This window comes from Triticum aestivum, chromosome 5B (assembly GCF_018294505.1).
Source record: "Triticum aestivum cultivar Chinese Spring chromosome 5B, IWGSC CS RefSeq v2.1, whole genome shotgun sequence".
NCBI lineage: Eukaryota > Viridiplantae > Streptophyta > Magnoliopsida > Poales > Poaceae > Triticum > Triticum aestivum.
Window position 1 is genome coordinate 373,049,746 of NC_057807.1, and position 25,443 is coordinate 373,075,188.

Consider the following 25,443-nt stretch of genomic DNA (forward strand, 5'->3'; position numbering starts at 1 on the left):
GATCTCCATGCCATAAAATACCTACCCCTCAAGCTCAAAGGGCCAGCTCGACATTGGCTCAAAAGCCTCCCAGAAAATACCATTGGAAGTTGGGAAGAGCTTGAGGATGCGTTTCGAGCAAATTTTCAGGGGACTTATGTCCGCCCTCCTGATGCAGACGATTTAAGTCACATAACTCAACAGCCCGGAGAGTCAGCATGCAAATTCTGGAATAGGTTCCTCACTAAAAAGAACCAAATAGTGGACTGTCCGGACGCTGAAGCCTTAGCAGCCTTTAAACACAACGTCCGAGACGAATGGCTCGCCAGACACCTCGGCCAGGAAAAACCAAATACAATGGCCGCACTAACAAGCCTCATGACTCGCTTTTGCGCAGGGGAGGACAGCTGGCTGGCTAGATGCAGCACCAGCGACCCGAGTACATCCAAAGTCAGGGATGGAAATGGGAAATCACGGCGCAGAAAAGATCAGCGCCGGAATAAGGAAAATGGCCCAAATAGCACGGCGGTCAACGCCGGATTCAAAAGCTCTCGGCCGAATAACAAAACACTGCCCCTCAAGGACAACAGTGACGAGCTATCCAACCTAAACAAAATTCTGGATAGACTATGTCAAATATATGGTACCTCCGGGAAGCCTGCAAACCATACCCACAGAGATTGTTGGGTCTTCAAGCAGTCCGGCCGACCTAACGCCGAACGCAAGGGGCTCGACACACCAAGCGAAACTGACGAACCCCAAAAGCAGCACTCCGGAAAACAGAAGACTTTCGCACTAGAAGTCAAAACAGTGAACTCACTTCATGTGATAACATGAAAACACAGCACGGCACCTGCCGTATCAGGACACCGTCCGCAAAATGGGGGTAGACCCTACCAAAATTCGCCATAACAGCACTTCCTTCAAAGGAGTGACGCCAGGCCTTTAAGCCAAATATACGGGCTCTGTACCACTAGAGGTTGTGTTCGGTTCATCCGACAACCTCCATCGCGAAAAGCTCACTCTCCATATCGCCCCATTTTACAGTGGCCATCGAGCACTACTGGGACGCAAAGCTTTCGCCCGCTTTAACGCACTACCACATTACACGTCTCTTATACTTACAATGCCCGGTCCATGCGGCATAACCTCATTAAAGAGTAACTCCGAGTGTTTCTCGACCACGGAGAGCGTGGGGCTGCCTTGACAGCCACTCCGACCTTGCAGGTCAAGGCCCCTAAAAACAGGTCATTCAGACCCTGTACACGGCTAGGCGAGTCCGGCGTAAATAAACAAGGGGCTTCCCAGCCGCATACCCCCTGTATAAATGATGAGAGCCAATAAAGCTCAACTTTCTTCATCTTCCAAATTATACTTTATTTTAATACAACTTTTGCACGATATTTCTTAGAAACTAAGTCCTTCTCTTTTATAGATGAGGCATGTGCTACACCCGTCCAGTATACAGCACAACGGAGACACAGGCGCAGACGTGCAGCAGGGACCCGTTGCAAGGATGCTTTTCAGATTAAGACCCTGCGTAAACCTTTCTTACTGTCTCTTGTTGATACACATCCCCCGGTTTCCTAGCATAGCCGAGGAGGAGACTGGCGTTTTGGCATCGGCCGCGTTAGAAGTCCCCGCCTGTACTGGACACTAGGGGCTTAGGGCGTTGTTCTACCCGGTATCATAAAGACCGAACACCTCAGGGAGTGTTCGGCGTCTCGAGTTAGGCCTTATATGCATCAGCTCCGAATCATGTCTTTGGTCAAATGTTGGGTTTGCCCGGCTCCTGTGTTTTTCTGCCTTATGTTCCGTATCATCGGCTAACGCGGCACCAGGAGAACTACTGTGATTGTGCCCTGGTTTGGCCGGGCGAGCACCTCAGTAGAGAAAGCCGAAAACTGACTGTCATGATATAGCGAGAGACTGGTCAACCACTCGATCGACCATTGGAATGTTTAGAATTCCTCCGCTTTGACGGAGGACCGCTTCCCGGTCAGTCACATACGCGCCCCGAGTTCGGAGAAGAGCGGTGCCGCTAGGGGTTATATAGTAGCCCCACATTCGAGCTCCTATGGCTAAGTGAAAGTGATAAAGCATTATAGTCCGGTTGCCTAGTTTGCTACGCTATCACCTCCTTAAAAGTACCAAGACGTTGTATTAAGTGTGAAAAAGCGCTTTTCTTTTTGCAAACACCCCCGCACCATGTGCGTGGGGGCTGAAGCCAAAGACTTCCATGTTTCAGATTATACATACACATACGGCCGCACAGGAGATAGTTCAATACTTGAAAGCACAAGTATAAAAAGCTATTGCATTATAAACATGATCTCAGAAAACATACATGTCATTTAAACATAACATCTTTCGAGCACTGCGACTCTATTAAATGAGCGCCCTGCAGGACTTCCTCAAAATAGTGCTCGGTGGGGAATCGACTTTCGTCCGAACCCCGGGACGCAACAGCGGTGGCATCCATCTCCGCCCAGTATGTCTTAACATGGGCGAGTGCCATCCGTGCACCTTCTATGCATGCCGACTGCTTCATCGCCCCGATATGCGGCACCGCCCCAAGGAACTGCTGCAACAAGCCAAAATAACTCTTCGGCTTTGGCCTTTCCGGCCACAGATGAGTGACCACATCCTTCATGGCAAGTCCGGACAACCTATTCAGCTCAGCCCACTCAACCAGCTGATCACTCAACGGAAGTGGACACTCTGGACTATGGAATTGAGACCAGAAAAGCTCTTCCATTTCGTGATCCTTCTGACTTCGGAAGTGCACGACTGCATCCGCCGCACTCGCCGCCAAATCCAGATAAGGATCCTCCGCACCGCACAACCAGCCCAGCTGAGCATACTTCGGATCCGTGAACTTCCTATGCATCATAAAGGGCTTTCCAGCCACAATGTCTCTGACCTGACTCAGTTCCTCCTTCATAGCCCGCATTGCACTACGGGCATCCTTGGCTTCGGCGTCGGCCTTCTTCAGGTCCTCTTGCTCCGCTCGGCGTTCTCTTTCAAGAACCTCCTGGCGGTCGGTAGCATCTTTTAATTTCGCGGCCATTCCGGCCATCTCCTCCCTGCTTCGGCAGTGAGCAGCCTTCTCGGCTTCTAGCTCTTCTGCTGCCTTCGAGGCAGCCGCTTCGCTTTTTCTGGCTTGCTCTTTGGCCCGAGCAAGCTCTGCTCGAAGGTTTTCCACAGGAGCAGCACCATCTGCATCAAGCATACAAATCATAAGGAATGGGCGTCAGCTCCCTTACTAGGCAACCGCGGAGCAACCACATACCTTGTGACTCATCAAGTCATTTATTGACCAGCGAGATGTCCGCATCCGCAACATCGAGTTGCCTCTTCAGCTCGGCAACTCCATCAGTCCGGCTGGCCACCGAATGTTCCACCACCTGCACAGGAAAGGCGACAATCTATAATTGAGATTATGATCCTCGGCACGCTGCCATTTTCGACATCATACCAAGTCTCAGGGGCTACTATCTATACAGGGCGCACTTCATGTGCAAAACTGGCAAAAGGTATGTCATTTTTTGCGTACCTCAAATCCCGTCAGCAAACTTCCGACGGCCTCACACAACCCGCTTTCGGCGGACGAGATCCTCTCAATCACCATACTCATTAATGTGCGGTGATCTTCTGAGATAAACGCCCTCTTTAGCAAATCTTGCAGCTCCACCGGCCGTACTCCAATGGGTGCCGAACTCTCCGGCCCCACCGGACTCGGGGAGACCCTCCATGACGACACCTCAGGGTCGCCCGCCCCGCATGACGGGGCGGCAGATGGAGGCGTTTCGCTCTCCGTCATCTCCAGACGAAGGTCTCCCGAAGATGAGCTGTGCTGAGATGGGCTGAGATCCGAACTACAAGGTGAAAACTTCGGTTACCCTTAGAAATTAAGCAGGGGTGCCCATTATTACAAAATCCCCCATTTTTTACTTACAGCTTGCTGGAGGGCTGATTCCTCCGAGGAGACAGTACGGCCGCAGCTCTTCCCGGCACAGGACCTTCCGGTACAGATTTCTTTCCCCGCTTTGAGGCCTTGGCCTCCGGGTCTTCGGAAGCGGTCCTCTTCTCCCCCTGGAAGGAGGGACTCTCGATTCCTACCTTACTGAAAGCCTCCTTGGCATAGGTGGTAGTTCCCCTGTGCCCCCTTCGCCCTCCTCCGAAGGTGCAACCTCCAACATTTTGATTAACACGGGATCCTGCGTGGTCTCAGGGAGGTGGGCCGGACACCGTATCAGTTTTGCTTGCGCTATCCACTCCTGTCCAAGGGATAGCTGGTTAAAAGGCAAACCCACAATAAATAAATGGACAATGTGTCCGGACACAGGGCTACTTACTTGAGTATCCAGGCGATTGTAGCTTAGGCCAGCATCCTCGGTCAAGTCCGAACGCATCTCTTGCGATCCGAAGAGCAGTTTGTACATCTCCGCGGGTGTCAAACCCGTGAAGTGTTGAAGAGCTCGTGGCCCCTCCGGATTAAATTCCCACAGGCGGAGGGGCTGACGTTTGCAGGGCAGTAGGCGCCGGATCAGCATAACCAGTACCACTACGACTAGATTGATCTCCCTTTCTCGGAGGCCTCTAATCCGGTCCTGCAACAGGGGTACGTCTTTGGACGGCCCCCAGTCACGCCCCCTGTTGACCCATGACGTCAGCTGTTGTGGAGGGCCCGAGCGGAAGACGGGCGGCGGCCTCTGCCTGCTACCCCTGGGAACGGTGATATAGAACCACTCCTGTTTCCACAGGCCGAGCTCCTCCTGAAAAGAGCCCTCGGGCCATGGAGCATCGGCCCTATTGCTTATAACCGCCCCGCCGCACTCTGCCTGACGCCCCTCAATCATCTTCAGCTCCATGTTGAAGGTTTTGAGCCACAAGCCGAAGTGAGGGGTAGTGCAGAGGAAGGCTTCGCAGACGACAATGAATAATGAGATGTGGAGGATGGACTCCGGAGCCAAGTCATGGAATTCCAGCCCATAGTAAAACATGAGCCCCCTCACGAAGGGATCCGTCGGGAAGCCTAAACCCCGACGGAGGTGAGACACGAACACGACGCTCTCACCAAGCTCGGGAGTCGGAATGGCCTGCCCTCGGGCAGGCAGCCTATGCGAAATCTCGTAGGTTAAGTACCTGGCGTCTCTCAGCTTTAGCACATCCTCTTCCGTGACGGAGGAGGGCATCCACCGGCCTCGTAGGTCGGGGCCGGACATTGTCGAAGATCGAAGGTACCCGAATCTGGAGCCCTGGGTGTTGGAACTCGGGGCGAGGGGCGGATTCGATAGAGGATTGAAGGAACAGAACGGGCCTTGGTCTCATTATAAAGAGGAAGAATACCAAGAGCCATCCCCGTGACCGTTTGGAACCCGCCTTCGATGGAGGGGGCGTGGCAACGGGCGCGGTTGGGTTACCCACGTCCGTATTGATGGGAATCCCGGAATAAGGGGAACACGATCTCTGCTTCGACAAGACGTGCCAAGGAAACCGCTTCGCTAAACGCGCTGAGGTGGTACAATAAAAACGATTCTAGTAAAGGTTTGGTAGTGGTGTGACGTCACACCGCAAAATACGTCAGCAGATTGAACTTGTGTAATATTATTCTCTCTACGGTGATGCGTGGAATTTATTTTTGCAGAGCCGGACACTATCCTGGTGTTCACAATCTTCTATAAATTATTCGGAGGAAGAACCCGCCTTGCAATGCCGAAGACAACATGCGCGCCAGACTCGTCGTCATTGAAGCCTGGTTCAGGGGCTACTGAGGGAGTTCCGGACTAGGGGGTGTCCGGATAGCCGAACTATCATCATCGGCCGGACTCCAAGACTATGAAGATACAAGATTGAAGACTTCGTCCCGTGTCCGGATGGGACTTTCCTTGGCGTGGAAGGCAAGCTTGGCGATACAGATATGTAGATCTCCTACCATTGTAACCGACTCTGTGTAATCCTAGCCATCTCCGGTGTCTATATAAACCGGATGGCTTTAGTCCATAGGACTAACAACAATCATACCATAGGCTAGCTTCTAGGGTTTAGCCTCCTTGATCTCATGGTAGATCTACTCTTGTAACACACATCATCAATATTAATCAAGCAGGACGTAGGGTTTTACCTCCATCAAGAGGGCCCGAACCTGGGTAAAACATCGTGTCCCTTGTCTCCTGTTACCATCCGCCTAGACGCACAGTTCGGGACCCCCTACCCGAGATCCGCCGGTTTTGACACCGACAAGCGTCTTCAAGATGCGCTTCTATCCTTGGTGGGACCTTTGAGTTCCTTTAGGATAGGGTCGCATCTTGGGCGTGACAGCGGTATTGTTAACGAGGAGATCCTCACCGCTCTTGGCCACCTGCCGAAGTATCCAACATGCTCTAAGGCTGTGTGTTGGTATGGTATCCGGTATGGTGTCAATTTTGCATGGCCCATTGAGCCATCCCCCCAATACGGTTCCACGCCCTATAGTGGGATTTGGTTTCTTTGTAATTGTATTGGGTGACTTGCGAGAGTGCACCCTTTTAGTTCGGACGAGGGGTTTAGTGAGAGTCGGAGGATCCCAGAATTTTGCTTGGGTTTTCCAGGCGCTTTCCATCGCACAGTACTTCTGTACTATGGCCGCCAAGTCAGTGAAGTGTGCTATGTCACGGTGACTTATGGCATTGAGGATTCCCTTGTCCGTGCAATTTTTGCAAAAGAATGAGATTGTGTCTTCATCGCGGCAGTCCTTGACCTTGCTCATTACAAGGAGGAATCTGGCCCAAAAGTGATGTACTGTCTCTTGGGATTGTTGTCTAATGTGGGAAAGATCGCTTGTATCTAGGTGGGTGGGTGGATTTAAGTCCGAACCATGACCCGATCTAAGACCCAGGGGCAGAGGAACTTATGAGCTTGGCAGTTCGGGTTCTAGGATGTTGCCCAATTTTTCTAGCCCGCTGTCCAATTCTAAGTTCACGGTTTGCGTCATGTCCCCCCACAAACGGGTATCCGGCTCAGAGAGCTCGGGAATTCGGACATATTTCGTCCTCGGAATAGAGGAATAATCGCCGCATTGCTCCTCCACCACCGCTATCTAATGGGTGACCGGCGGAGAGTTAATCTCTCTTTGATCGGGTTTAAGCCCAATCCGATCATAGTCCATGGCGACTTCCAAGGCGGTGATGCGATCCAAGAGCTCGTTCAAGGACAAGAGCTCCATTGGATCCATCTGCTTGGTGAATTCCGAGCTCACGCGGAGGCTGTTTTTGATGACCCGAGAAGTCATCGTCGGCACGGCGGACAAACTGGCGGTCATGACGAAGCCGCCTAGTCGGAGGGTTTGGCCTAAAGACAGGGCTCCCCCAGAGGTGATGTTTTCCTTGATAACAAGGCGAGCCATCAAACCTTTTTTGACGTCACAGTGGAACTCTCAATGAAAGAACCAATGTCGGTGTCAAAACCGGCGGATCTCGGGTAGGGGGTCCCGAATTGTGTCTAAGGCTAATGGTAACAGGAGGCGGGGGACACAATGTTTACCCAGGTTCGGGCCCTCTCTATGGAGGTAATATCCTACTTCCTGCTTGATTGATCTTGATGATATGAGTATTACAAGAGTTGACTTACCACGAGATCGTAGAGGCTAAACCCTAGAAGCTAGCCTATGATTATGATTGTTGTTGTCCTACGGACTAAACCCTCCGGTTTATATAGGCACCGGAGGGAGCTAGGGTTACACAGAGTCGGTTACATAGAAGGAAATCTACATATCCGAATTGCCAAGCTTGCCTTCCACGCAAAGGAGAGTCCCACCCGGACATGGGACGAAGTCTTCAATCTTGTATCTTCATAGTCCAACAGTCCGGCATAAGTATATAGTCCGGCTGTCCGAGGACCCCCTAATCCAGGACTCACTTAGCTGGCAGGTATCATTTATTATCACTGGGGCAGCAAGTATCAGCTGGGTTTGGGCTGCCCCATCTAGGCTTTCATTTTTAACATGCGCAGCCCACGACCTCGGATGGGAGGTCCATAGGCTTGTTTGTATTTTCTTGAGGGCCGATGTATCGACCGGCCTATGGACCTCCCATCCGAGATTTTATTTTTCCTAAAACATCGGCAGCCCAATTTATGTATTTTTTTGAAGAAAACGCAGAGGTCTGTTCTATTTTTCTATATAAAAATAGGAACGCCAGGTCCAACTTATGTTTCCCTTCTAACTATATTATATATATTTAAATTATTTTATATGTTATTATATATTATTTTTATTGTTATCATATATTTAACAGATAATTACATATGTAAGAAAACAATATCCCACATCTTATTAACTTACAAAAATAATTTCTGAACAATAAAATCCTGGATTGTTTTGGCACAAAAATCCTAGTGATTGTGTACAAAAGCTTGGTAAGATTTAAGGACGAATGTAATAATATCACTTATTATTTAAATATATTTATACCAAAATGTTCAGCCCCTTTTTATGTTTTGATAACATTGCTGGCCAACCCAACATTATAATTAGAATCAGCCCAGAGAAATCGTGTATTTCGAGAAAGTGCAAATGGCCTGTAATTTTTTAGGAAATAAAATAAATGGGCCGCATGGACGCTACATTATTTGTTCACCCAGCCCAGCTAATGGACTGTAATTCAAAAAAAAAGATCAAATTGACTGTAAATTCTACCGCACAAAAAAAGACTGTAAATTTTGCAAAAATGGGTTGAATACGTGCCACATTTTTGGAGGCTGAAATGTGGGCCAATAGGTCGAAGCCAACGCAAGTCATTGTCAATTTAGTCAACAAATGATTCTGACATGTTAGCCGTTGGATTTACATCCAACGACCGGCATCCATCTTCAATCTCTCGTCTTCTTCCTCCAGCGCCGCCAGGACCACCTCCCGCCTCCTGTTGCTAGCAGCTCTGCTTAGCACGCTTCGCTATGAAGCGCTACTCCACCATTGTCCAGGCCATCCCTCCACCCCACCACACCTCCTATTCTTCTCCATTGACTGCCAAACCACACCGCACTAGAACCAGTTAACCCTCGTACACCTCTCCGTCTGTGACTCTACTCCCGCGTCTTCCCATCTCCGGCTTGTTGCTGTCCAGGGCCTCGCCGTCGTCCACCACCTTGGATGCGCTCGGCGCGGCGTGGTCAACATGGTCAACGAACGACAGCATCGGAAGTAGACTGTGCATGGAGAGGCTGACAGCTGGGTCCACGTCCGCACACAAGGAAATGCCTCCTTATTACACACAAAATAATGATTCCTCCACCTGATATCTGGGACCCACCGGAAGGGCCTCTATATTTCATGAAACAAATGTGCCCCCCGCTGACAGGTCAGACCCACCAGCTATCTTCGCACGCAAGGAAGTGCCTCCTTATTACGCACACAAAAATGAATACTCCCCCTGTCAGATGGAACCCAGCATAGTGGGAGGCTGACTTGTGGGCCTACCAAGTTGACGGGGACGAAGGCTTTGTCAACTTAGTCAATATGAACGATTCTAGCTCCTCTTACCATACGATGTTCATCCAACGGCCGTGGTGCTTCTTCAACCTCTGGTCTTCTTGCTCCAGCCGCCCAAACCAGCGCCGGTCGTATCGCGTGCTCCTACCTCCCGTGGACGGCTGTGATGTCGCGGAGGCCCCACCGCCCCCTACTACTCCCACCGCTCGCCAGGCCATCCCTCTACTCACCCACACCCCATGTTATTCTGCGGCGACGACAGCATCACACCGCAACCGAACCAGTGAACCCTTGTACTCCTCTCCGCGCGGGCTTCCACTGCCGCATCGTCCCCTTCCTAGGCCTCGCCGTCATCCACCGCCCAGGTGCTCTCCATGCGGCATGGTCAACGTGGTCAAGGAACGACTTCCATCGGAGTACTATACGTGGAGAGGCTGACAGCTGGGTCCATGGCGGCCGCAAGGAAGTGCCTCCTTATTACGCACAAAATAATTATTCCTCCACCTGACAGCAGGGACCCACCGGACGGGCCACCGTATTTCATGAAAAAATGATTCACCCCCTGACTGCTGGGACCCACCAGCTACATCTTCGCACGCTAGGAAGTGCACCCGGGCAACAAAAAACGATTCGCCCCCCTGACTGCTGGGACCCACCAGCTACATCTTCGCACGCAAGGAAGTTCCTGACAGTCGGGACCCACCTGGTCGAAGCGTACGTAGCATTGTCATTCTGGTTGCAAACGTGTACGTGCATACTGGAGGATGTAGAGGCGCGCACGTGTCGTAGTAGAGGCGCGCACGTAGCATGTACACGTACGTATAGTGGCCAGTGTGCAAGAAAGAAAATACGGCCATGTACGTACATACGGGCGGGGTCTCGAACGCCTACTCGCGCATATATACGTACGGCCAGGGCTCGTGTACATGGCTGGGTTAGAACGGAGAAACTACGTCATCGTCGTGTTCATGGGGAGGCAACGGAATGCGTCGTGTTCATCGGGAGGCAACGGAATGCGTCGTGTTCATTAGGAGGCAACAGAACGCATGGGAGCCAACCAGCTTGGACGGAATAGGCGATGGAAACGGGGCCTGGCGCACCGCAGAACAGAGGAAACGACCTTGTGTTCGACCGGCCACGTTCGAAACGGGATCCTGTTCATCGGGAGGGGTTTGGCGTACCACAAAACGGAGGAAACGGACTTGTGTTGGACCTCCTACGGTGGAAACAGGGTCCTGTTGATCTGGAGGGGTGTGGTGTACCACAAAATGGAGGAAACGGACTTGTGTTGGAGTACTACGGTCAAAACGGGGGTCCTTTTCATTGGGAGGGGTGTGCCGTATCGCAAAACGGGACTCCACGAGATACTGTTCATCTCCACCGTCGACCTCCTCCAGCCTCCACGGGCTACTGTTGATTCACCGTCGACCTCCTCCAGCCTCCACATGTGATTGTTCATCCACGGGCTCCTGTGCATCCAGCCTCCACCGCGCGCTACTCCATCGGCTACTGTTCAACCACCCCTCTCCACGGGCTCCCGTTCAACCACCCCTCCATGGGCTACTGTTCATCCACCCCTCCACCGTCTACTGTTCACCCAGCCCTCCATAGAGTCGTCCTGTTCATCCAGCCCTCCAGGGGGTCCTGTTCATGCAGCCCCAACTGGCTCGATCGATCGGGGTCCTGTTCATCCAGAGGCAACGCCACGGGGTCCTGTTCATCCACCCCCACCGCTCGGGTTCAGTTAGAGCCCAACGCCTCGCACACACGCGCGTACGTGTAAGAGAGAAACGCGCATCACGCGGCCCCCGACCACCCACCGTAACCGTGAACTCGCCGAAATTTTCCTCGCCCTCACTTCTACCACGGTTTTTTCCGTCATGGACGGCCCAAAGAATGTCATGCAACTACGTCTCTGGCCCGCCCAGGATGAAAAGCCCATTTTCTGTCATGATTTTTTGTCATAGAAGTAGGATCCCACTACATCTATGATGATACCGGGTTTTGTCACAATTATCGTCATAGAAGTGTCATAAGTATGACAGAAAAAATTCGTTCGGCCCAAAATGTCACGGATGTGTCTTTTTTTGTAGTGATAAGCCTTCTGTATAGCAATGAGGATAATCTTCAAATTACGGACCATGTCTGAATAGTTGCTTCCATCATCTTTCAACTTAGCTTGCTCTAGAAACGCATTAATATTCAGGGGAACTGCAACGCGAGCCATTGATGTACAACACAAATTTTGCAAAGATAATTAAGACTAAGTTCATGATAATTTAGCTCAGTTAATCAAATTATTAATGAACTCCCACTTAAATCAACATCCCTCAAATTGCCTAAGTGACACATGATCCAAATCAACTAACCCACGTCTGAGCATCACGTGAGATGGGGTAGTCATAAATGATGAACATCTTCATGTTGATCATATCTACTATATGACTCATGTTTGACCTTTCGGTCTACTGTGTTCCAATGCCATGTCTATACAAGCTAGGCTCGTCAAGTTTAACCCAAGTATTCCGCATGTGTAAAACTGACTTACACCCATTGTATGCGAACGTAGAGTCTATCACACCCAATCATCACGAGGTGCTTCAAAACGACGAACTTTTGCAATGGTGCATACTCAGGGAGATCACAATTTCTCAAAACTAAGTGAAGGGATCGCCTTACAATGCTACCATCGTTCTAAGAAAAATAAGATGCATAAAAAGGATAAACATCACATGCTATCAGTATGTGACATGATACGACCATTATCATCTCGTGCCTTTGATTCCATCTCCAAAGCAGCGACATGATCTCCATCGTCACCGGCATGACACCATGATCTCCATCATCGTGTCGTCACGGGGTCGTCTCTGCCAACTATTGCTTCTATGACTATTACGAACGCGTATCAGTAAAGTAAAGCAATTACATGGAGATTATTAAATTAAAGACATCCCTATGGCTCCTACTCGGTTGGCGTACTCATCGACATGCAAGTCCCGAAGCTATTACAAAACATGATCATCTCATACATCAACATATATCACATCAGGTTTTGGCCATACCACATCACAACATGCCCCGCAAAAACAAGTTAGACGTCCTCTACTTTGTTGTTGCAAATTTTACGTGGCTGCTATGGGCAACTAGCAAGAGACATTCTTACCTACGCAAATCCACAATGGTGATAATCAAGTTGCCTTTTAAATTTCTATAAGGAGCGCCTTCGTCAAATTCGATTCCACTAAATTCGATTCCGCTAGCCAGCTTATGCAAAACAAGTTGCGTGTTAGTCGGTGGATCTAGTCTCATGTGCGAGGACATGTAAGGTTGGTCCGAGCCGCTTCATCCCACAATACTGCGGAATCCAAATAATACAAGAGAGGTAAGCAATTTGAGCATCAATGCCCGCAACTCTTTGTGATCTACTCGTGCATATACATCTATTACTAGACCTAGCTCATGATGCCATTGATGGGGAGTGAAGCATGAAAATCAAAAAATTCCTATGAACACCCAAGATCTATCTAGGAGAAGCATAGCAAGGAGAGGGGAGAGTGTGTCTACGTACCCTCATACACCGAAAGCGGAAGCGTATATAATGCGGTTGATGTAGTTGTACATTTCGCGTTCCGATCACAATCCAACCAATCTAGTGCCGAACGGACGACACCTTCGAGTTTAGCACACGTGTGGCTCGATGACGTCTCCTCCTCCTTGATCCAGCATGATAAGAAGGATAAGTAGATGGGATCACAACTAGCACTACGGTGTGTTAGTGATGGTGGTGGTGGAGCTAGTTCAGCAGGGCTTCGCCAAGCGCTACTTGAACGAGGACGGATGAACTGCGGGGTAACGAGAGAGAGAGAGAGAGGTGCCAAGGGCTTGGTGTGTGCTCTTGGGGCGCCCCCTTCCCTCTATCTATAGGTGGAGGGGCGTGGGGAACAACCCCTCCAAGCCCTAGGGCCCGGCCGAGGGGGAGAGGACTTGGACTCCAAGTCCAATACTATTCCAACTCGGACTCCCCTTTTTTTCCTTTCCTAGCGACACGGGCTTTTGAGAACTTGGTGCACCTAGCCCAACAAGGCCAGGGCACCTCCCCTCAGCTCATGCCAACCCTTGGACATGGTGGACCCAATTGAGGACTTTCGGACACCTCCGGAATCCTCCGAAACCTTCTAGAAGCTTCACGGTACAATGCCAAAAAATTGCACCTTTTTTCGGAACCCAAAATGTGACTTCCCATATATAAATCTTTAACTCTCGATCATTACGAGACTCCTTGTGACGTCTGGGATCTCATCCGGGACTACAAATAACATTCGGTTACCAATCATCAAATATCCCAATACTACTCTAGCGTCAACAAACGTTAACTGTGCGACCCCGTGGGTCCGGGAATCATGTAGTCATGATTGAGACACCTCTCCGGTCAATAACAAATAGTGGGACCTGGACGCCCATATTGATTCCTACATATTCCACGAAGATCTTTTATCGGTTGAACCACGATGTCAAGCATTCGGCTAATCCCGTATGCAATTCCCTTTGTCCGGTGATATGTTACTAGCTCGAGATTTGTTCGTCAGTATCTCCATACCTAGTTCAATCTCGTTACCGGCAAGTCTCTTTACTCATTCTGTAATACAAGATCCCATGAATAACTTACTAGTCACATTGCTTGCAAGCTCTTTAAAATGTTGTAATACCAAGAGGGCCCATAGATATCTCTCCATCACATGGATTGTGAAATCCCAGTCTCGATCAATGCCAACCAAACAAGCTCCTCCAGAGATACCTGTAGAGCACCTTTCTGATCACCTAGTTACGAAGTGATGTTTGGATACATGCTAATTATTCCTCTGGTGTGAGGTATTTGCACGATCTCATGGTCTTAGGAATAGATACTTGACATGAAGAAATGTATAACAATAAACTGATACGATCAACTGCTAAGCTTACGGTTGGGTCTTGTCCATCACATGATTCTCCTAATGATGTGATCACGTTATCAAATGATAACTCATGTCTATGGTTAGGAAACCGTAACTATCTTTGTTCAACAAGCTAGTCTAGTAGAGGCTCATTAGGGACACTATATTGTCCATGTATTCACACATGTATTTAAGTTTCGGTCAATACAATTCTAGCATTAATAATAAACATTTATCATGAACAAGGAAATATGATAATAACCAATTTATTATTGCCTCTAGCGCATATTTCCAACATGGCAGCCACATCGGCCCACGGTGGGGTGGTGTCTGTCGGTGTCAAAACCGACGGATCTCGGGTTGGGGGTCCCGAACTGTGTGTCTAAGGCTAATGGTAACAGGAGGCAGGGGACACGATGTTTTACCCAGGTTTGGGCCCTCTGGATGGAGGTAATACCCTATTTCCTGCTTGATTGATCTTGATGATATGATTATTACAAGAGTTGATCTACCACGAGATCATAGAGGCAAAACCCTAAGAGCTAGCCTATGATTATGATTGTCCTCCTTCTATGGACCAAACCCTCCGGTTTATATAGACATCGGAGGAGGCTAGGGTTACACAGAGTTGGTTACAGAGAAGGAGATCTAACATCCGAATCGCCAAGCTTGCCTTCCACGTAAAGGAGAGTCCCATCCGGACACGGGACGAAGTCTTGAGTCTTGTATATTCATAGTCCAACAGTCTGGCCAAAGTATATAGTCCGGCTGTCTGGATACCCCCTAATCCAGGACTCCCTGAGTAGCCCCTGAACCAGGCTTCAATGACAATGAGTCCGGCATGCAAATTGTCTTCGGCATTGCAAGGCAGGTTCCATCTCCGAATACTCCAAAGTAAATCTCGAACACTTAAATCGTGTCCGGCTCTGCAAGACAATTTTCACATACCACCTTAGAGAGAACAATATTCCAGAAATATAATCTGCTGACAACTTTAGATAACGTGACACCACACCATGGCCGAGTCATTATTCGAACCGTTTTCCCACAACCAGCCACCGCACATATTGCGAGGCGGTTTCCTCGGCATGTCTTGTCGAAGCAGAGATCACGTCCCCTTATCACGGGATCCTCATTAATACGGGTACGGGTAACCCAACCGTTCCATCCAACGTGACACTTGGAAAATAAGCAATTTCATCAGGCAAGCGGGGAGGCGCACAGTTTCCGCCACCTCTATAAAGGGATAAAGATCTCCCATTTTTACCCATGCCTTCTTCCTCATTTTCTCATCCATTCTGGCACTCTCGAGCCCCAGCGCCCAAGTTCTCACCTTCTCCGTAGGACCATTCGCAGCATGTCCGGAGCGGGAGGCAAGTGGATGGCCTCCTCTGTCACGGAGGAGGACATTACCAAGCTTTGGGCGGGTGGATACCTGGCCGCAAACATCACGCACAGGCTTCCAGCGGAGGGACAGATCACCCCCACTCCAAAGTCTCGGGAAAGAGTAGTGTTCCTCTCTCATTTCGTCCGTGGACTAGGATTTCCACTTCACCCATTTGTACGCGGGCTCATGTTTTACTATGGGCTAGACTTCCAAGATCTAGCCCCAAATTTCGTCCCCAACATCTCAGCGTTTATCGTCGTGTGCGAGGCCTTCCTCCGCGTCAAGCCCCACTTCGGCATGTGGCTACGAATATTCTGCGTGAAGCCGAAGATTGTGAGCGGCCAGCAAGCGGAGTGCGGAGGCACCATGGTGGGCAGGATGCCCAACGTTACCTGGCTTGATGGCTCCTTTGTGGAGACCGTGAAAGGGTGGCAATCGGGGTGGTTCTACATCACCGAGCCGCGCGACGCCAACTGGGCGGCGGCCCACGAATTCCGATACGGAATCCCCATGCGGCTCACCTCCTGGGAAAAGGAGGGCCTGGCCTGGGGCGAACCTATAGAGCTGACCGGACTTCAGAACTATATCAAAAACCTGATGGACAAGAATATCAAACTTGTCAACATGATCCAGGTGATGCTCTCCCGCCGGATCCTTCCGTGCCAAAGACGGGCATTCAATCTGTGGGAGTTTGATTCTGCCAAACACCAAACGCTGCGAGGGCTTTTCGGCACTACGCATAAGGACATCTGGAAGGTGATGTTTAAGGCCACCGAAGTACCCCCTCCCACATCCGAGGATCGCGGACTCAGCGCCACGCGGCTCGCCAATCTGGTAAGTTCTCTGGTCATCACTAGATGTAACTTTCCCAGCGTATTCATGGGAGGATTTAAAGTCACCATGTTTGTCGAATCAGGATTACGTGGTGACGACGGAGCGGATAACCTGTCTGGCTCCGCTGCTGGAAGATCCAGCAACCGCACTCCTGACGGAGATGCTAGTACCTGCGCCTTACAAGGCGCCGGAGAAGAAGGCCGAAAAGAAGGCCACGAGGACCAGGAAGGGTCTCCGGTGCAAGGCTGCACCGGACGCCTCGTCCGAAGACGATGAGGTGCGCTCCTCCCACGAAGGGGAGGAGAAGAAGAAGAAGGACGCCCCATCCGGGAAGGCCGAAGGGTCCAAGAAGGTGGCCACGGGGACCAGGAAGGGTCTTCGGCGCAAGGCCGTAATAGACTCGTCGTCCGAGGACGGCGAGGAAGATTCCTACCACGGAGACGGGGGGAAACATGAAGAAATCCCCCCTCCCCACATTGGGTAGGATAAGAAAAGAAAAGCCGCCCCACAGGGGGAGGCTAGGACACCGAAGAAGGGAAAGGCGTCCCTTCCGGATCACTCCGCCACGGCCACTTACAGCGAGGAGGAGTGGCTGCCAAGGGACAAGCCCTTGGCAAGATCGTAAGTATCCGCACTCCATAATACTTTTCGTGCAACTTATCTTCATAGTTTGTTGTAACACCGAACACGCATATGCAGTCCGGCCAGGTCCCATCCTGAGGTATCCTCTTCGGATGGGTATCTGAGTGATTCGGCAATGAATTCTCTCCCGACGGCCACCTCCCCTCGGCCTGCGGATGACACATAGGTGTTGTCCCAAAGGATACCAGAGTAGGGGCCGCGGTTCTGGAGACGTCCCAAGGCGAAATTCCAGACGCCAGGCACATGGGGTGTAAGATCCCCATTGATTATGCTGACGAGATCCGCAGCAAGTTAGGCTCCCAGCCGGACACTGCACCGAAATGTCCAAAGGTTCCGGATTCGGGTAGGCAGCCCCTTGCTAAGGAGGGCGAGCCGGCCGTGTCGATGACCTCTGTCGCGCCGGAGGCATCGGATAGTCTGCTGGAAGCGCTTTGTGGCGCTTCCATTGATGAAGAGCACCGTACTATTATGAGTACGGTGATTCAGAAGGTTCGACCCGCCAAAAGTGGATTGACCGAAGCCTGCACCAGCCTACTAATAGGCTTTGAGGTAAGTAATCAAAAGTGTGAGAAATTATCACCCAATAGACAGTAGCCCCTGATACTCTGTTTGGTGTTCAAAAAGAAAAGCCAAACGGAGGGTCAACTCTAAACCGCAGGAGTCTAACAGTATGTGTCTATTTGAATAAGCAGGCGGTGCTGCTTGCCATTGCCTCCCGCACAGCGGAGGTCGCCGGACTCGAACGGGACCTGAAGCAGGCCGAAGAGGAGCTTAGCCTCACGAAGAGGCAGCTCGAAGAGAACAAAGGTAAGTGATACCCTGTCCATGTGTCATATATAGGAGAAAAAATTGGTGATGCTAACAAAAAGCGTCATGATTTTTTAATAGGGGCCACGACCGAAGTGGCGGCCCTGAAGAAAGCGCTATCCGAGGCCGAAGACAAGGCGGCCACGGAGTGTATTGAGCGTGAAAAGCAGGATGCTAGGGTGGGCGAGGTACAGCAAGAGCTCCAGGAGTTCGGCAAGAAGTTCGAGTCCTTGGAGCGTGACTTCAAGATGCAAGAGTCTGAGCTTGCCAAGGCCCTCCAGAGCGCGACAGACGCCAAGGCCGAAGCCCAAAAGGCCCTCCAGGAAATCCAGGCGGCCAAGAAGATATCAGCGGGTAAGGCATTCATTATGCAAAGTAAGCATGTGGAGGAGACATTTCTTTTACTTACCCGAATTCGGAGTTCTCCAGGGGCATTCGCAGATCTGCCACGTAGCATATCGGATGCCACCAAGTTCTACCGTGCCAAAGAGGGGAGTTCAACGGAGAAGCTATTTTGGTCCCAGTATACTGGAGCCGAACACCCAATGCCTCTGAGTGGCCAACTCAAGCAATTGGTCGAACTCCACAGGTGGCCGAACTGGCCATGAAGGACCTCATAGTCAGGATATGAACTGGTGAGCCCTTGCCCGATAGCTATTTCGGCCTTATAAAGCGGATGGTAGATGCCTGTCCGCGGCTTGAAGTTATCAAGCAATCCATTTGTATTGAGGGTGCCCGCCGGGCCTTTGCCCGTGCGAATATGCATTGGGCCGACCTGGATGCAGAGAAGCTTGTGAAGGATGGACCGCCGGAGGGCAAGGCGCATCGCTACCCCGAGAAATATTACGATGGCGTTATGAAAGGCGCTCGCCTCGTGGCCGATGAATGTACCAAGGACATAATCTTTGAGTGAATGTACTCATGTTGTCTTTGTAATATGAAAACGAGTTTGTTTCCGCTATTTGGTGCTTTGTTGATTTAAAATATTACCTTCTATGCGGCTGTTTATAAAATTCTGAAAGTAGGCCAGTCGTCGGCTTTCGCCCCCATGTAACTAGTACTGGGGTGTTAGTGGAAAACCCAAACACTCTTTATCCAAATTTTGGTCCTTTAAGGAGGTGTTTAGCGCAACGAACAAGGCATTCGGACTATGTGGCTTTATAACTCTCACTTAGCCATAGAAGTCTACAACTTTAAATTTCGGCGAAGCCCCTAGAATTCAGAAGGCCAAATTGGGGCGCTATACACACCTAAATCGGACAAGGCGGATTCCTTGCCTGAAGCGGAAAAAATCTTTAAGGATTTAAGACCTCTCGAACAGCGACCAACTCTCGCCGCATCATGACAGTCAGCTTTCGGCTTTCTCTACTGAGGTGCTCGTCCGGAAAAACCGGGACACAATCGCAGTAGTTCTCCCTGCGCTACATTAGCCGATATAACGGAATGTAAGGTACCAAAACAAGGGAGCCGGGCAAACCCAACTATTGACCCAAGACATGATTCGGAGCTGATGCATATAATGTTATAAGTTCGGGGTGCCGCACTGTCGAAAGTGTTCGGACTTATCTTGCCGTATTATGGGGCACCATAAGAAGCCCCTGGCAAACTGAACGTACCAAATTGTACGGATGCAATATTAAATAAACATTTTTAGGGAAAATGTGAAGATAGTAATAATAAGCTGACGCTGTATATTATTTCCCATTGTTATTTAAATAATACGTCCAAGCGTATGTGTACAATTAATGCGTTAATCAGAAACAAATAGGACTATTTGGAATGTCCTATCCAAGGGCGGGCCGCATTCGGGTATGTAAAACAGGTATAACGATCATTGATAGAGACCACCTGGGTATTCCCTTTGTGCGCAAAGCCTTTTGCCTCCTTGGTTTTCCCTCCTGTGATAAGTCCTGTGATCCAGTTATCTGAAGGGGCTGCCCGAAAGTAGGGTCCTGAAAGGGAAAGAAGGTTATTAAAGTATGCGGTTCTTGTGGCGGTTGAACCGCACTATGGACCGCATCACCGTTGTGCCTCCGCCTATGCCCATGGTATTTTGAATGTGTAGTTGTGTACGCGCGGCACAAATGCTGCCTGAATGGGGCTAGGGCAGAGGCTGGACTGTTAGTCGCGCTCTTGGTGTGCCTGGCGGTCCTGTTGCAGAGTACTCCAGACTGGCTTGACGGTGTTCGGGGTTGTTGTCACCGAATCGGCGGTTTGCCGGAGAAGGCTACTTTGTACTTCTGCCACGAGGGTCGCGGTGTACTCTTCTGTACGGAGAGAGTGGTATGTGTTTCCATTTACTGTTATAACCCCGCGAGGTCCTGGCATCTTGAGCTTGAGGTATGCATAGTGTGGTACCACATTGAATCGAGCGAATGCGGTTCATCCAAGCAGTGCATGATAGCCACTACGGAAAGGGGCGATATCAAAGATTAACTCCTCGCTTCGGAAGTTATCCGGGGATCCGAAGACCACTTCCAGTGTTATGGAACCCGTACAACGGGCCTCTACTCCTGGAATTACACCTTTGAAGGTGGTTTTGGTGGGTTTGATCCTTGAAGGATCGATACCCATTTTGCGCATTGTGTCCTGGTAAAGCAGGTTCAGGCTACTGCCCCCGTCCATAAGGACTCGCGTGAGGTGGAATCCGTCGATGATTGGGTCAAGGACCAATGCGGCTGAACCGCCATGACGGATGCTGGTAGGGTGGTCCCTATGATCAAAAGTGATCGGACAGGATGACCATGGGTTGAACTTTGGGGCGACTGGCTCCATCGCATATACGTCCCTTAGTGCACGCTTTCGTTCCCGTTTGAGAATGTGGGTGGCATAGATCATGTTTTCCCTTTTCACCTGGGGAGGGAATTTCTTCTGTCCCCCAGTGTTTGGATGCCGGGGCTCCTCGTCATCATCACTGTGCAGCCCCTTGTCCTTGTTTTCGGCATTTATCTTGCCGGCCTGTTTGAACACCCAGCAATCTTTGTTAGTGTGGTTGGCTGGCTTATCAGGGGTGCCATGAATTTGGCATGAGCGGTCAAGTATGCGGTCCAGACTGGACGATCCCAAATGTTTCTTTTAAACGGCTTTTTCCACTGACCAGATTTTGAGCCACTGAATCCGGCGTTGACTGTCGTGTCTTCTGTGTTGTCGCCATTGTTCCGATGCTTATGTCTGTTGCGTCGTGGCTTGCCGTTACTGTCGCGGACATTTGAAGTGCCGACGTTTCTTGGCGTGGTGCTACTACGAGCCAACCAGCTGTCCTCGCCCGCACAAAAGCGGGTCATGAGTGTCGTGAGGGCTGCCATGGACTTCAGTTTTTCTTCGCCGAGGTGTCGGTCAAGCCACTCATCACGGATATTATGCTTAAAGGCCGCCTAGGCTTCGGCGTCCGGACAATCGAGAATTTGGTTCTTTTTGGTTAGGAACCAAGTCCAGAATTTCCCGGCCGATTCTCCGGGCTGTTGGGTAATGTGACTCAAGTCATCAGCATCCGGTGGTCGCACCTAAGTGCCTTGGAAGTTGTCAAGGAACGCATCCTCCAGGTTCTCCCAACTGCCGATGGAATTTGCTGGCAGGCTATTCAGCCGGTATCGGGCCGGTCCTTTGAGTTTAAGGGGAAGATACTTGATGGCATGTAAATCATCACCGCGGGCCATATGAACGTGGAGAAGAAAATCTTCAATCCATACTGCAGGGTCTGTTGTGCCATCGTATGATTCTATGTTTACGGTTTTAAACCCTTCTGGGAATTCGTGATCCATTACTTCGTCAATGAAGCAGAGGGGGTGTGCGGCGCCTCTATGCCGGGCTATGTTACTACGTAGTTCGAATAAGTCTGGTCGGTTAAGTTCGGCGCGGCCGGACTTGTTGATAGTGTATCCGGCATGACGGTCATCGTCATGTGTTGGGGCGCACCCCCGTGATCCGTATATCGATCTTGGTTGTCCTGCTTTTATTTCCAATATGTCTCGCAGGTCCTGCCTATTGCCCCGGGCCGTAGTGTATTGGCATGGGGGTGCGGGCTGGTATTCAGGCTGAAACGTCATTTTATCCCGGCCACAAGGTGGCCGGTCAGCCTCGTCATGTGCTGGTAGTGTGGGCTTTAGGACCTCCTCCTCGAGTTGAGGTAGCAATTTGTGCTTTGGGTAACCTTTGGTGTGGCGCTCGAGTCCGTATTCCTCGGCTGCCAGGACCTCAGTCCATCTATTTGTGAGTAGATCTTGATCGGCTTGGAGCAGCTGCTGCTTCTTTTTAAGGCTTCTTGTAGTGGCCATTAGCTGGCACTTGAAGCGCTCCTACTCTACGGGATCCTCGGGTACGCCGAATTCATCATCGCTGAGGCTCACCTCGTCTTCGGAGGGGGGCATGTAGTTGTCCTCTTCCAAGTATCCGTCCGTTGCATGTTCATCTAGGCTAACCTGCTCGTCTTCCTGTCCGGCTTGCTCGAAGGCAGGCTGATCGGGATTGTATTCGTCTTCGGCACCATCCGGATTGTTTTCATCTCCTGCGCCGGTATTGCTGTGGCGGGGCTTAGAGTGATGCCGATGACGCCCATGCTTTGATTTCTTCCCTAAGGGGTTATCCTCTATTGCCTCATCGCCATTGGTTTCTTTTGGAGTGTCCGCCATATATATATCATACGAGGAGGTGGCTATCCAGCGCCCCGTGGGCGGTGGTTCCTGTTCTTCTCCTGCATCGTCGTCCACATTGTCGATGTCTTCGGAGTCGAAGTCAAGCACGTTGGTCAAATCGTTGACAGTGGCAATGAAGTGGGTCGTGGGTGGGTAGCGAATTTCCTCATCGTCCGCTTCCCACTCGAGCTAGACATAGTTAGGCCGAGAGTCTCCTGACAGAGAGTGAGAGACCTTAATGAATCCAGCATGACGTCGAAGGGTGAGTGCTGAAAGATATCCGCAGCAGTGAACTCCATCACCAGAGCCCAATAGGATTCGATGGGCCAGGGTGTGTACGGTCTAGAACCTACAGCCGAACACAAGTTCGGGGATCCGGTGACACAGACTTCCTTAGAGGTCGAGTCTGTGTTCGGCTCTACCACTGATGAGTATGCGGCCTCCGGAGCAGGGTCCATCCACCCGTCCTCGGACGACGCGATCTGCCCCAGATTTAGGTCCGGAGCTACTGCAGGTGCGATATCCCGAATATTGTCTGACAGCATATCTAAGTCGTGCTCGTCGTGACTGTTCGGCACTCCTGGCGTAGGCCTGAATCCATCGAAGATCAAGTCTCCGCGGATATCAGCTGTGTAGTTCAAGTTTCTGAACCTGACCTGATGGCCAGGGGTGTAGTTGTCACTCTTCTCTAGATGGCCAAGCGAATTGGCCCGTAGTGCGAAGCTGCCGAACACGAAGATCTGTCCGGGGAGAAAAGTCTCACCCTGGACCATGTTGTTGTTGATGATTGAAGGGGCCATCGAGCCTTGCTGTGAGGACACAGAGGAACTCTCAATGAAAGCACCAATGTTGGTGTCAAAACCAGCGGATCTCGGGTAGGGGGTCTCGAACTGTGCGTCTAAGGCTAATGGTAACAGGAGGCAGGGGACACGATGTTTTCCCCAGGTTCGGGCCCTCTCGATGAAGGTAATACCCTACTTCCTGCTTGATTGATCTTGATGATATAAGTATTACAAAAGTTGATCTACCATGAGATCGTAGAGGCTAAACCCTAAGAGCTAGCCTATGATTATGATTGTCCTCCTTCTACGGACTAAACCCTCTGATTTATATAGACACCAGAGGAGGCTAGGGTTACACAGAGTCGATTACAAAGAAGGATATCTAACATCCGAATCACCAAGCCTGCCTTCCACGCAAAGGAGAGTCCCATCCAGACACGGGACGAAGTGTTGAGTCTTGTATCTTCATAGTCCAACAGTCCGACCAAAGTATATAGTCCGGCTGTCCGGATACCCCCAAATCCAGGACTCCCTCAGTGTCCAAGACCGCCACCTCCTGACTGCAGGCCGCGGTGGCGGAGCGGGCGTTGGCCACGATGGTCGGCAGTGGGGTGGCGGCCACGATGGCCGACAGGGGGGTGGTGGCCACGATGGCCACCTGCTGCCTTCGGGCCATGGTGGCGGAGTAGGGGATGGCCCTGCCTTTCGACGGTGGTGTGGCGGCCACGATGGAAGATGGTGGGGTGGCAACAACGGCGGCTGGCAATAGCTACTGACGGGCAGCGGCGACGGAGAGTGTGGTGGTGTTGCGCGCACACCCTACAGGGACACCTCGCACACTACACTACATCGGGGACTGTGCGGCCGCCACGGTGTAGCCTCCCAGCTGGAGCTGTCCTTTGATGACGGCAGAGTGGCTGAGCGATGATGATGGACTGGTGCCATTGGCGATTGTGGAAGAAATAGATGAGATATGCTAGAGGGAGTGATAACCCACAAGTATAGGGGGTCGAAATAATTTTCAAGGGTAGAGTATTCAACCCAGATTTATCTATTCGACACAAGGGGAGACAAAGAATATTTGCAAGTATTAGCAGTTGAGTTGTCAATTCAACCACACCCGGAGACTAAATATCTGCAGCAAAGTGATCAGTAGCACAGAAGTATGATAGTTTGATAGTGATAGCAATAGTAGTAGCAGCAATAGTAACGGTAATAGTAGTAGCAGTAGTTTTGTGGCAGTTGCAATAGTAGCAGCAACAGTAGTCATTTAGCAAAGATCAATATGTGAAAAGCTCATAGGCATTGGATCGGTGATTTCCTTGGATGATATTCATCATATAACAGTCATCACCTAGGGTAACACAGAACTAGCTCCAGTTCAAAAATATAATGTAGACATGTATTCTGTAAATAGTCATACGTGCTTATGGAAAAGAACTTGCATGACATCTTTTGTCCTACCATCCGTGGAAGCGGTGTCGATAAGTAAAGTAAGGGATATTAAGGCGTCCTTTTAATAGAGAACCCAAACAAAGATTTAACACATAGTGAATACATTAACTCCTCAAATTACAGTAATCACCAAAAAGAATCCCAACTGTTGCCACCTTGGGGTATGCGGATCATAACACGTAATAGGTGCATATAACTTGCAAGCTACGATCAAGAACATAGATATAATGGTGAAAACATAAATGGTTCAAATCTGAAATCATGGCACTCAGGCCCTAGTGACAAGCATTAAGCATAGCAAAGTCATAGCAACATCAATCTTAGAACATAGTGGATACTAGGGATTAAGCAGAGCACCTCTAGAGTTATTGTCATATTATATCATGATTGTTTCGATAATGTGTTGGCATTTGGAATATTTTATCATTGCTTGCTAGTTCAAGCAGAACATAAATGCAGAGCACCTCCAGAGTTCAACCAGCGACTAAACATGTAATTCATGGTAGAAGAGATCCAGTCATTATGC